We start from the raw sequence: 13,579 nt of genomic DNA, 5'->3' as shown, positions 1-13,579 counted from the left end.
TATCCTGTGTCTTTCTGATTATAGTTTTGTCCCTGGACTGGGCTTGTGACCCGAGTGAGCTCTTGGTTTTAACAATGTCCTTGAGAGCGCCTAGTTCTAGTTCGGCCTGGGGTGCTCCTGGTGCCTTCTGGCTATGAAAGCATCTCTCAGTGGATTCTGGAAATGCCTTCATCCCTCAGAGCCTCCTGCCTGTGTGTCCCTTGGGGGCTACTGGCATCTACTAGGAGCCTGGGTTGGGATGGTCTGTCCACAGGTCCTCTGGATTCTAAATCCCTACAGCCTCCTGGCTCAGTGTTTCCTTCAGGCAGGCTCTGACAGTTTCTCTGAAGTTCCTGGTGATGCTAAAGAGTTTGCTGACTAGAACTGTGTCTGAGAGAGTTCTTTGTATCCAACCATATCCCCAAGAATCTAGGCTTCTGTGCTGTTACTAATAAGGGGAGCTAGCTAGGATTATACCCCTGATTTGTACCCTTAGATGTTCTGACTTTGAATGCAACTCAAGAAATCAAAAGGACTGAGTGTTAATGTGGGATTTTTTTGTTTTTGTAAATCATATTATTTATTTTACTTTTAAGTAACCATTCGATATAAGTACTTTTATCTCATATATAAATGAAAGAATCGAGACAACATTTTTAAACGTTTTATCCAAAGTCATAGAATTAGCCAGCAGCGCACTCAGGATTTGCACTAAGGTTTCCTGAATGCCCCTGATCATTGGTCACACATTGGTAAATATATAGAGAGCTGTGTGCCATCAGTTTGGTATATAGAGCTGGAGGTGCTCCAGTGGAGGACCAGTGACGTGGCAACATGAGCCACTGACTTCTGAGGGGGAAGGAATCCCTTCTGCCTTCTGGGTGGGGAGTGAAGGACCCATCAGTATAGTGATTTCCATGGGACAAAAAGAAAAATAAAACAGTTAGGCTATAGTGCAACATAATGTTTGCCTAAAAATTATTGCACTGTTCAAAATTACACAATAAAAGCTTCCAGGTTCATGGAAAAGTGGGGCAGGGTCACACCTTTCATTAGTGACAGACCCAAAAGAGAGGAACCTAGTAAAAATGGCAGCACAGCTATACTTACACATGTTGATCTGTATACACGTGTACAATCGTACAACTGTAATACAAATGGCACATTGCCTTGAAACGTCCTGAAGCTTGCTTGTGGAAGTGGGTATCAGAAAGGCCGCAGTCCATGAGCTACTGGAAGGTGGTGGAGGAGGACTGTCTGAAAGTGGTGGTAAGTTGATCCACGTGTGGATCAACATGGCTTGTAACACACACAGTGAACAGAGGGAGCAGAGAGATATTAGAGGCAGGCACGCCTGGTGGGTTCCTATGTGGCCCAGTCCAGCTAAGTGCAGTTTTCTGCTGTACTACTGTTTCTGTGTGCAACATCACACATAGCCAATGTGAAATTCCTGTTATACTCACATTGTTCCCTAATGTGTCAATCATGTTGGGGAACATTTGCATTTTGGAAACAAGTGTTATAGCAGAATTGACTGTGACCACTTTAGTGCCTCTTGGTCCCCTGGAGAAGGGTATGGCGACCCACTCCAGTACTCTTGCCTGGAAAATCCCATGGACAGAGGAGCCTGGCAGGGCTACAGTCCACGGGGCTGCAAAGAGTCCAGTGTGACTGACACGGCCGAGCAGCAACAGCAGTGCCTCTTGGTAGCGTGTAACCCAAAGTTGGTGAGTATTTCTATTGCTTGGGATATTCCTTTGAGTGTTATTGAACCACCGTGATGAGTGGAGACACCATTTTCTTGATTGGTTTCAAAAACCAATCGTTGGTAGAATTCCTCATTGAAACCTGATTATAAAACTTACTACTTTAAAAAGACATAAGGATATGTTATTAAACCAGGTAATGCCTTATCTCAGCTTTGCAATTCAGTATTCATCCATAAAAATAATTGATTGGATCCTGCCAATGAGACTTTTTTCTTTCTACAGGGTTTCCAGGGGTTTTGATCTTTATAAATGATATTCAGAGTACTTTAGCAGCCCCCGTGGACTTATTTGCTGATGATCATATAATACATTTTGAAATTCAATTGCAAGATGATCATCTCAATAAAAATTTACAATCTATTGCAAACTGTTGCCACGGCTGTGTAATGGATTTTACATGTTGAAAACACAATTGTCTGACTATCACTATAAAAATTATGAGTTGAAAACGCTGTTTGTGGTTTTATATTTCAAAAATGTTGGTGTTTAAGTAAGTTATGCCTTAAAATCTTGAATAACCCACATTTTACAAAATGTGTCATCAAAAAGGTAATCTTCTTTTCCACAATTGCTGCTGATAGTAGAATGTTCTTTGCCTCATAATTAATTTTTAAAAGAATTCTAGGGCTGATATCCATTTGTAGAGACTGCTTATTGAGGTTGGTAGTCTGAGTTTTTTCCTCCCTTTCTCTCTTCTATTATTAATCACACTGGAAATGTACTCATTATTTTACAAAACAGAAAATGAGAGAGTGTGGAGTGTGGAAGGTATAATTTCTACCCAGAGGAATTTACAGACTGGGTTAAGATTCCAACAAAACAGCAAAAAGAGTAAAACATAAAATCTGCTATTGAAATAGTGAACTTTGTGGAGAAAAACAAGTTTGATGTGGGAAGAGCAATGCTGTTACATTGATCTAGAGTAGTGGTTTTCAAAGTTTTGTCCCTGGACCCACATCATTGGCATCGCTAAGGGACTTGTTAGGAATGCAAATTCTCAGGCCGTGTCCCCTGACCTAGTGAGTCAGAAATTCTGGGGGTGGAGCCCAGAAATCTGTGCTACAGGGAGCTCTTTGAGTGATGCTGTTGCACACCCACATTTAAGAACCACTGATATAGTGACACACCCAGATACCACTTTGGTAGTACAGCCATCGTATTGTTTGATCCTTGAGGCAGTTCTCAGAGGTCAATGGAAAAATACTGGGGCACAGAATCATCCAACAAAACTCACAGATCAGTTATGTTCTTATAGCTAAATCTCTTGACCTAAGGAACTGCCTGTCACATGGTTTGTTGGAGGTTCCTCTACACATGTGGGTGAGACTGAGTAATAAAGAGACTGGTAACTATGGAGACAAGCTGAGAATGAATGGCCACCATGCACAGCCGCTATAGTCTTGCTCATCACATGTCTACTGAGTCCCTTCCATGTGCCAGACTCAGGGCTAGGTACTGGTGGCAGCAGCTTGCAACTGGAAGCCACAAGCTCAGGTATCCAGAAGATGCCAGGGACCAAATTCAGCAAGGGCAGGTAGTAGTGTATTCTGGTTCTGCCAGGTTTTCCAGGTCACTAGGTAGATTCTTGGAGGCACTGGGAACAGGTTCCAATTCTTAAGGCAAGAGTTAGCCATTAAACTGGAGCCTGGATAGATTTATCATACAGGAATCTGGGAACGGGAGGATAAGAGAAGACAGCCACAGATGACACTCCAAGGCTCAAATGCCTGGGAAATGAGTGATGGAGCTGTTTTCTGAGGTGGAAAGCACAAAAGATGATTTAGGGTCAAGAAAGCCAGCCCAGGTTTGGCTATGTTGTGTTTGAGGTGAAGCTGTAAGCAGGCAATGACAGATGTTAGTCTGGAGCTCAGAGAGACCAGCAGGTTCCCTCTTCTTCTTCCATGAGAACTACCTGATTGCACCTGGATTTCAAAGCCAAAAGGACTTCTTTGTACCAATGAAAGCAATTTAAGTCTCTTTCTTCATGCCTCTTGAGATGCCTCATTCATTTATTTTTCAAGTCGTCATTTTGTTCCTTCTGCTCAGTTTACTCATTCACCATCTTTTCTGAGATACAGGCCTGGAGAGCAAAGATGATAATATACATCAAAGTGCTCTGAAAAGCTCAAAATGCTCATCAGATGCCTGTAATGAAACAAGTCATTATTTTTGGCTATTATTTTTATGGGTGTTATGATTATGAATCATTTATGGGTGTTATGATTATGAATCATGATATCAAAACAGGAAGCCTTACTTGTCCACTTCTCTGGGTTGACTGGCGTTTGGGAGGCTGGGTCATCCCCCGTGATGTTGTGTTTCATCATCCCATGGGAAATATCATTTTGGAACATGATGATCATGTTGTAGCCTGGACTCTTGGAGGTTTTCTGGTCTAGAATAGCAGGTGGTTTTCTCTGGCACATCCACAACAGCACATAACCAGTAATAGGAGTTGGGCCCCAGAAGGGCTCTCTCTTGTCCATATCAGCCTCATCTTGAATACCATCTCTGATGAGATGCTCATGTTCTCCCATGGAAGACCAGACTACTGCTGGGAATCCGGGGTAGTTACTATTATTCAGTACCCAGTGTTAGCCTGGTTATTGTTAAACTCTGGATGGGATCCTATACAGGAGCAGAGAGCATCCATTAGGCTGAAAGAGTAGGGACAGTAGGCAGGCTGTTCTCATCAACTGTCTTGAGTGCTCAAGGAGAATCAAGGGCATTGGCATTGAGGATGGGGCCCAAGGTCAATAAGTGGGAAGGTAGGTGAGAAAATATGAGGTGCACACATCGAACTGATCCAAGCTGGCCCTGCATCTTTTCTGCAGGTACCACCGTTAATGGCCTGAGCACTTGCCTGTTGATGTCTTAAAATCATCACCCAGCATCACACGGAAGAGACTCTCCCTCATTTTTACCCAAATATGCCTCCATACAATACTCACTCACAGTTCCTGATCTTTTTCTCAGGTGACATTTCCCCCCTTATCTCAAAAACAAGTCTTCAGCAACCTGAAGTTGTCTCTCTTATGCTCCAGAAATCTCTTTCCCCCAAAGCCCTTCTTGAACCAGACCTGGGGCAGCTCTCTTCACATCAGAGTTATGGAATCACACATCAACCACCCAGCAAGCCAAGTGATCACACATCCCCTGAGATTGCTTACTCTCAGAAATCAAAGGGCCCTTGCCTGGGAATCCACTTCATCGTGGTCTCAGAGAGTTCAGGCTAAGTGAAAAGCGACTTGATACAGCCAGACATGTGACTATGAGATGAGCTGCTGATTTGGAGGGCTCTCTCCCTATTGCCTCCACCGGAGGGTTGATTGCACATTATATTTTATTTACATATTTATGGGTTTCTACTTGAAATGATATGTGTCTCCCTCTCTCTTTTCTCTAAGGGGATAAAAAAGAGAAATTCCAATTGCTGGACTCAATGAAGTGAGAGTAGTCATTAGAATTTAGTGAAAAGAATAAAGGGCTTTAGAGCTAAAAAGATTCTGATTTTGATTTCAGGCTGGCACTTGCTAGCTGGATGAGCACGGGTAAATTATTTCTGTCGGTGCCTCAGTTTCTTTTCGTCCATTTGCAAGAGATGACGCTTAGACTGGTTTTTTTTTTGGAGCTTCAGTGAGACAGATCCTCTGCCTAGCAGAGAACCCAGGGTAGAGAAGCCCCTTTTAACGAATATTTAAATATTTAGAGATAATCTCAGGCCTGAGCAGATTTCCTCACTGTAGCATGATGGACTCGGCTGGAAGGGATTTCTCTAGTTGCTATTCTCTGTACTTTCTCAGCAATGGATTCCTGCAGAAGCTGTGGTGAGTGGTTGTGCAGGTCTTCTGGGGTCTTTCATGATGGCTTCAGGACCCTGAAGGGGGCTGCAATGGTACCTATTGACGGGGATGGGAATTGTCACTTTATAGTTCTGTCTCTAGTCTTAAGGGAGAGAAGCATGTTTTCTAGACCCTTCTCTCTTTTGGGAGACCAAGACTAGTATGAAGGAGGCCTTCCTTGCAAATAGGGAATGGAGGCAAGACCTGACCCTCTGCGATGAGTATCTTTGGGTGGATGTGTTTTTAGTCTAGGGCAGAATGTAGGGAAACAAAAAGAGGGAAAGAGGAATTCAGGGTTTAGAAAATAGAACAGAGTTTTGTGAGGCTCTTGTTTTTTTCATTTCTACAAGCCTCAGTTTCGCTGTCTATAAGACGGGGGTAGCATCACCTGGCATAACTTTTAGGGCTCTGAATTAGAATTTACATGGGGACTTCCTTCTGAGCAGGATGGTAGTGTGAGCACAAAAACATCTGACTCCATCTCTGCACTGCCAAGATCCTGGTGGGAAGATCCGTAAATTTTAGGGAAACACAGCAGAATTAGCCAGCAGAAGTCCAATCACCATTGTCCCCAGAATCAAAGCAAAGTCTAAAGACCGAGGAGCTCTTTAACAGCGTGAGAAACCAAGGGAGGGGTCTGCCATGCAGGTCACCTTGTGCTCAAAGGAACCCTGCTGCCAGAGCAGTGCAGGCCATCCCAGACTGAGGGCAGCCACAGAAGAGGAACTCCGGCCACCTCTTCTTCACAACGACGGAGAAGGGGTGCTGGCTCTTCCACGTCCCCTCCCTCCTTTCGCTGCCTCCACTGCTTTGCCACTTCCTTCCTTCCCTGGAGTGTGGGACTTCGGAGAGAGTTCTCTCCACGAGGATGATGAAAGGGTAGGCCTGCTGTCACCACACGTGGTTCAGGAGCTGCTGCGTGAGCCAGGGCATGTGGCAGAGGAGCCAGCATCTGTTGGGGCACCATCAGATGGACTCATCCACGTCCTCCTCCTGCAGACCTTCTTCCCTCCTGCCCACCACACCCAGTTTCTGTGAGTGGTTACCTTGACCCGCCTATCATCTGGCTGAGGGAAGAGGAGGAGAAAAGAGAGTTTTCTTCCTTTCCACCTGCAATGCATAGCTTTAGAGGTTCTTCTCCCAACCTGGATGCCCTGAGTCTCCTCACTGGATGCCCTGAGCATGGTACTGGTGTGAAGAGCAAGGGTCCAGTTGGACACCTCTTAGCAGTCCCTGGAGGGGACAGCTGGAAGCCCCTTAACTGTTCTTTCTAGAATGTGGCAGCGCTTATTCTTCTTGATTTTTTAGCCTTAGGTTAAGTTCCAAAAAGCCCTATGACACATCCTATTACGTGTAGATTTTTCTGCCAATCTCTGCTCCTTAGAGCAGCAGTCCCTACCCTTTTTTAGCACCAGGGACGGGTTTCATGGAAGATAGTTTTTTTCGATGGACTGGAGCAGAGAGGATGGTTTCAGGATAACTCAAATGCATTCCATTTATTGTGCACTTTATTTCTTTTATTATTTTGTTGTGATATGTAATGAAATGACTATACAACTCACTGTAATACAGAATCCATGGGACCCCGAGCTTATTTCCTTGTACCTAGATCACATGCACAGTTCACAGTAGGGTTCACACTCCTATGAGATTCTCAACGTCGTGATCTGATAGGAGGCAGTGCTCAGGAAGTAGTGTGAGCAATGGGGAGCAGCTGAAAATACAGATGAAGCTTCAAATGCATGCCCACTACTCACTTGCTGTGGAGCCTGGTTGCTAACAGTACTGGTACTGGTCCGTGGCCTGGGGGTTAAGGACCCCTGCCCTAGAGAACTAGGACCACCTGGGAGGTGAAGTCAACAAACCTACCCTGGTAAACACTCCTGCATCCCTCCTTAACCTTGAAGGTTGAGTTTGATGAAAAAGTGAGCCATAGAGAGAGGTATTAATGATACAAGCTAACAGTGTTTTTTGTTTGTTTATTAAGCTAGCTGGATTAAAGACATAGCCCCCAAATATATTAAAATTGGATATCAGCCATTCCTGTATCTATGGAAATCCTGAAATAACAACACAAAGAAAATGGATGATTATAGTAATGAAAACAGCTGCTACCCAGCTTGAGTATCTACCATACTTGAGGCCTGTTGTATTAAGCTTGTTATGAGTACTATTTTACTTGTAATTCTTGCAGCAACTTAGTGGGGTGTGTATAATTTTCTCCATTGACTGGAAGGTAAGTGACTCACCCAAGGCCATATACCTGCCCAAGTGGCCCATTTGGGAATTGAACTTTTAATTACATATTTGTGAAGCTCCAGATCCTTCTCCTATTACCCCTGAAACCCAGCGGCTAAATTATGAAAGCATAAGGCACCATGACCAGAAATGCACTGATGAAAAAAGTTGAATATTAGAAAAACTATTGGTCTAATGCTTCGTATCAGTGGGTCAAAAGATGAAAACCATCATATCTTCTCCAGAGAGACTGAAAAGTAATTTGAAAAAATTCAGCCTTCATTACCGATCAGAATTCTTAGTAAGCTAGGGATGGAAAGGCACTTTCTTATTTCTAGCAGAAAATGTTCTTATAGCCTCAAAGCCTAAGAGAATAAATGAAACAAACAAAAAAAGCTATTAGAACTAAGAGATTTCAGTATTATGGTCAGACACAAAGCAAATAAACAAAAATCAATAGCTATATGCCAGTAATCACCATTATAAAAAAAAATAAAATGTATCCTATTCTCAAGTGCAATTAAAATATAAATACTTAGGAGTAAACCAAGAGATGTTCAGAAACTATATGAAACCACACACACTTATAAACTTTATTGAAGAAGATAAAACAAGACCTGAATAAATGGAGAGAGATATATCATGTGACTGGATTAGCAGATTTAATACTATGAAAATATCAATTCTCCCCCAATTAATTTATGGGTTTAATACAATTGCAATCAAAGTCCTAATGAGATTCTTTCTGGAACTTGACAAACTGATTTCAAAATTGATCTGAAAGAAGATACAAGAAAAAGTACTGAAGAACACTTTGAATAAGTGGTAGTTTGGGAGGAGGACTTCAGTGTGAAATATCTGTGTTTATTATAGCTGTAATAATTAAAGCCCAGAAAATATTCTAGCAGAGAGTGACACAGGCTTTCAAAGTTTATATGAATGGAGAATTGCTTAACACATAGTATATTTGTAATTGGTTAATAATTTGTAACTGAAATAGAAGGCATTGCAAAGATATCATGATATGCTAAATAAATTCTGGATCGATTAAGAAGTTAAAAGCAGAAAAAGGCAAGAACCAGAAGGAACTAAAGACAATATTGTTCTGTACGAGGAGGGACTTACAGTTCATTAAAAGGAAATGCATACAGTATTGAGTGACTGTTTACAGATTTACTATGTAAAAAGGGAAGAAAAAGATCTTCATACTATGCTAACAAAATTCACAAAGCAAATAGGTGAACTGGATATGGGGAAATATGTGACAAAGTAGAGAAAATAGGGATATATTCTTACACATAAGAGCTCTAGCAAGTCAATAAAAATGTCATCATGCTGATCTTAAAAAGGGCTAAAAGGTATCAATAGGTAATTGCCAGACAAAATATGAATGGTGAAAACAAATTTAAAATGTCCAGTGTCACAGATAATCAAATAAATGCATTTTAACCTATAAGATTACAAAAATATGTGTACATTTGAGTGATAATAACCAGCAATGGCAGGAGGATTGAAGCAGGAATTTCAGCCAATGGGTTAGTTTACTGGCACAACATTATTTGAGGACAGTTTGTTCATTTTTTTCCTAACGAACTAATCACAGCTGCTCTAAAAGAGTTGTATACATAGAGGTCATCACTACATTATTTACAAGGGCTGCTGCTAAGTCACTTCAGTCATGTCTGACTCTGTGTGACCCCATAGACGGCAGCCCTCCAGGCTCCACTGTCCCTGGGATTCTCCAGGCAAGAAGACTGGAGTGGGTTGCCATTTCCTTCTCCAATATTTATAAGGGCAAAAACTTGGAAATCACTTAACTGCCCCAATAGAATCATACATATTTAAGTAAATTTTTATGCATATGCACGATGAAATTCTACACAGGTATTACAAACCATGGTTTCATAGAATATCTAATCGCATAGGTCAGTGTTCATGCTATTAGTTAAAAAAATAACAGCTTATGAAACCACATGTGTAATTACTGTCCCAATTTTTTGAAATGTAAATACACAGGCCATGTCTCGGCTGGTGCCAGTTTGTCAGAGCTATAAAGTACTGAGCAGAATCCCCCATTCATGGTCCTGCACGTGGTTTGATCCTGCCCCCAAGACACCTGGAGATTCCCAGGCCAGCACATGTGACCCCTGTTTCCATTGTCTGCCCTCAGTTCCAGAACATTACTGTTTCTTCTGGCTGTGAAACTGGCCCTTCTTTACCACTGTCCCAAAGCTGCATGAATACAAGACTTTTCTGCAGTAGCACATCTCTCTTGATGCTTGGGGGTCGGGTGGGAGGCACAGACAAGGGATTGCACTGCTGTGCTACCTAGCAAACAACTCAAAGTCCTCTCGCAGCCTCAGTCAGCAAGGATTTTCCCCTCTTTTCTTCTCATCTCTCTCCTACAGGTGTTGCAAAGTCTTTTTTTTCATTCCCAGAGCAATTTCCAACTTCAGGTTCAGTCCCCTCTTTGCACATCTTTTGAATTGAGGTGAACATTAAAGGCAAGTCTAGGGAGACTAGCTAAGAGATCTTAACTGAGATCAAAGCCTTTCTTTCAATGAAAATGACCCTCCCTTAAAAAATCTATTGTCTAGGTACACTCCTGTGCACACACAGATAGCATATACAATATATATGGCATATATTTTACATATATAGGAGTATATATGTATATGTGTGTGTGTGTGTGTGTGTGTGTGTATGAGATATTGTGGGTCACTGTAAATGTTTTCTTTGTTTTGCTATGTTACATAAAACTAAGCAGCATAAAAGTAGGTTTCCCCCTTAAAGTCAGATTTGAATGTGAAAGATTGTTATACGTTTTAAAGCACTCTTGTATAAATGTGAGAGGTTATTTTTATCATAGTTAGTAAATCATTGACATTCTTGGAAGGTACAGGAACAGTTGTTCATTTGCTGAGCCCTGGGATGCAAACCAAGCTTTATGTTTGGCTCAGATGGAGAAGGGGAAAGTCAGATGAGGGGGTCTGCCTAAGCTCCATCTGAGTTGGAATCTAGGTTCTGCACTTACAATGCTAGACAGCTTTGGGCAATTTGCTTAACTTCTCTGAGCCAGTTTACCCATCTGTTAAATGGGGATGATACTGCTTATCTTATTGGATAGAAATAAAGGTTATCAGGATTAATGATGGCTGTTATTGTGCTGAATCTGCTTGCAGCCCCACAAGGAAGGTACCTGTAACCATCAGCACCATCACTACCAAAGCTTAGAGAGGTTAAGTGCTTTGTTTCAAGTCATGAAGCTTATTAGGAAGTGGCCGAGGTTAGAGTCTATCAAGTTTGACTCTCATCCTTGCTCTTAACCCACCTGGCTAAATAACTAAGTCCCTCACAATGCTTAGAATTTAGTAGGTGTTTAGTAAATTGGAACTTTGGGCAGTTTAAGAGATCCTAGAAGCTCTCTTTTTCTCTCTCTGCCCAGGCCCTCCTTACCAGTAAATCCCAAGATCGTCACTACAATGAGTCCAAGGGGCAAAGGGTAGACACTTCTGCATTCCAGCAGGGATCTGGGAGGGCTGACAATTTCAAGAGCTTGCTGTGTACCCTCAGCCAAAATTATATCAGAGCCAGAGGAATCCCTGGGTGTCTTGCCCATCACTGGCATTCTGGAATGTAGAAGTCTCACTGCACTAAGAATGGGGGAGTCTGTGTATCAGTGAGCAGAGACTTGTCTTGAACAGAGTGTCAATCAGTAGTGGTTTCTAAGTCACCCCCACTGCTGGCTTGACCCTCAGTCATTCTGAGATTCTTAAGGGGAGCTGTGGCAGGAGCTGAGAGAGGGGGCGTTGGTAGGTCTATGGGGACCTACCAAAGAGTAGATGTCCATCCACCATTGCATATAGATTTCCCTAGCAGGGGATGTCTGAAATCATTAGAAGCAGATAACTCTTCCAGCAAATCCTTTTCCAGTTGGAACCAGGGCTAAAAGCAGGTGCAGTTGCTGCCACTACTATGATATGGAGAAAAGGAAAGTCAGATGAGGGCTCTGCCTCCGCTCCATCTGAGTTGGAATCCAGGTTCCGCACTTAGGATGCTAGACAGCTTTGGGCAGGTTGCCATTCTTAATTCTTTGTCCTCTTTATCTTTACACTTGAAAAAAATTAAGCAGGATCAACAGCAAAGCAAATTTTTGAAAACAGAAAATATATCTCCTACACTAATTAACTTTTTTTGCTAGTGCCTATTCCCTTTCAATCACTGACCCATTCTTATGTAATTATGCTCCAGGTCCTGTTTATAGTCTCCTGTCACTCAACACCGTGATGTCAATATTTTATACGTTCTTAAGGAATTTTCAACACTGTTTTAATGGCTCCATAATGTCCCATAGAGTCTAACTGCCAAAATTTGCTTAACAGTTCCTGTATTGCTGGATATTTGGGTGTTTCCAAAATGTCACCAACTCTCTGCTTTGTAACCTTCTGTTTGAATGATCCTCTAGGCTGAATTTCAAGGAGTGAGGTATTAAAAAGGTAGAGACATCCTTATGGCTCTTGCTACATTTCACAGATTGCTTTCAGTGAAATAATTATGCTATTTTTTAATGATATGAGCGCTTTTAGTGTAACCTTGACAAAATTATATACTACCGTTTTTTAAAAATTTGCCAATTTCATGAGCATAAAGTGATATTTTAAGTCTGCTTTAATTCATGTCTATCTACAACCTCCACTCTGTATTCTCTCTGCCTTGCTCGCATGTGCCAGCTGCCATGCTAGTCTTTTTTATATTCCTCAAGTCTTTTTTTTCTCTTCAGAAACATCACGGCCACCCTCTTTCCTGCCTCGGGGCCTTCGCCCAAGCTGTTCCCTCTTCCTGGAACTCTCTCCCCGCTCACGTTCTTCATCCTCCTCCTTTCCATTTCCCTTTGAAGGTCACTTCACAGAGAGACCTTGCTTGACACCCCTAAACTAGTCTCCTTCCCACTCCCCTTTCGAACCACGTATGACACTGTTCACAGAACTTAACCCAGTTTGCGATGATCTGACCACGTGTTTGCTGCGTGCTCGTCTGTTAGACCTTGTGCCCCCCCCCGGACGCTGCCTTCGTCAGTTCCCTGGTCACTAGTGCCGGGAGTCATGCCTGCCACGCAGGAGGCAATCAGCAAGTCAGTGTCGAATGCATGGGTGTTGTGGAGATGTACCTGCCGCCCAGCAGACAATTTAGAAAATCAGAAAAATACCTGAACAAAAGTTTACATGACCCAATAAGCCATTGATTAATGATTAAAAACTATTACCAAGTTGGTGTTTCTAATAGTTTCATGGTTTACATTGAACTCATTAATTAATATGGGCTTTGTGTTGCTCTTTGGGATACAGTTAGGTTTGAAATTGTTTGAGGATTTCAAATGTCAAGAATCTGCCTGCCATGCAGGAGGAGTGGGTTTAATCTCAGGGTCCAGAAGATCCTCTGGAGGAGGGCATGGCAACCCACTCCCAGTATTCTTGGTGGGAAAATCCCATGCGCAGAGGAGCCTGACGGGCTATAGACCCTGGAGTCGCAATAAAGTCAGACACGACTGAACAGCAGTAAGCCATGAGGACTCGGGAGGGGAGGAGGGAATTATTTATGGAGACGGGAAGGAAGCGGGGAGCCTGACCCAAAGAAGGTGTGCCAAAGAAGCCCTTTCAGAGGGAGGAGGGCCCTAGTTGTGAATCTCTTGACCTAGCATAATAGCAAGGCAGACATCCAGACCACAATTCAGGGAACTCACTTTGGGAGGAA

General features: G+C 42.6%; 1 protein-coding gene across 16 annotated transcripts in view; it reads left to right on the top strand.

Annotated features, from left to right (window-relative positions):
• PTPRT (protein tyrosine phosphatase receptor type T) overlaps positions 1-13,579 on the top strand; it is a 1,083,381-nt gene that overhangs the window by 510,530 nt on the left and 559,272 nt on the right. The window lies entirely within an intron of this gene.

The sequence above is a fragment of the Odocoileus virginianus genome, chromosome 9 (assembly GCF_023699985.2).
Source record: "Odocoileus virginianus isolate 20LAN1187 ecotype Illinois chromosome 9, Ovbor_1.2, whole genome shotgun sequence".
NCBI lineage: Eukaryota > Metazoa > Chordata > Mammalia > Artiodactyla > Cervidae > Odocoileus > Odocoileus virginianus.
Note: the sequence above shows the minus strand (reverse complement) of the source record. Positions and strands in the feature narration are given on the sequence as shown.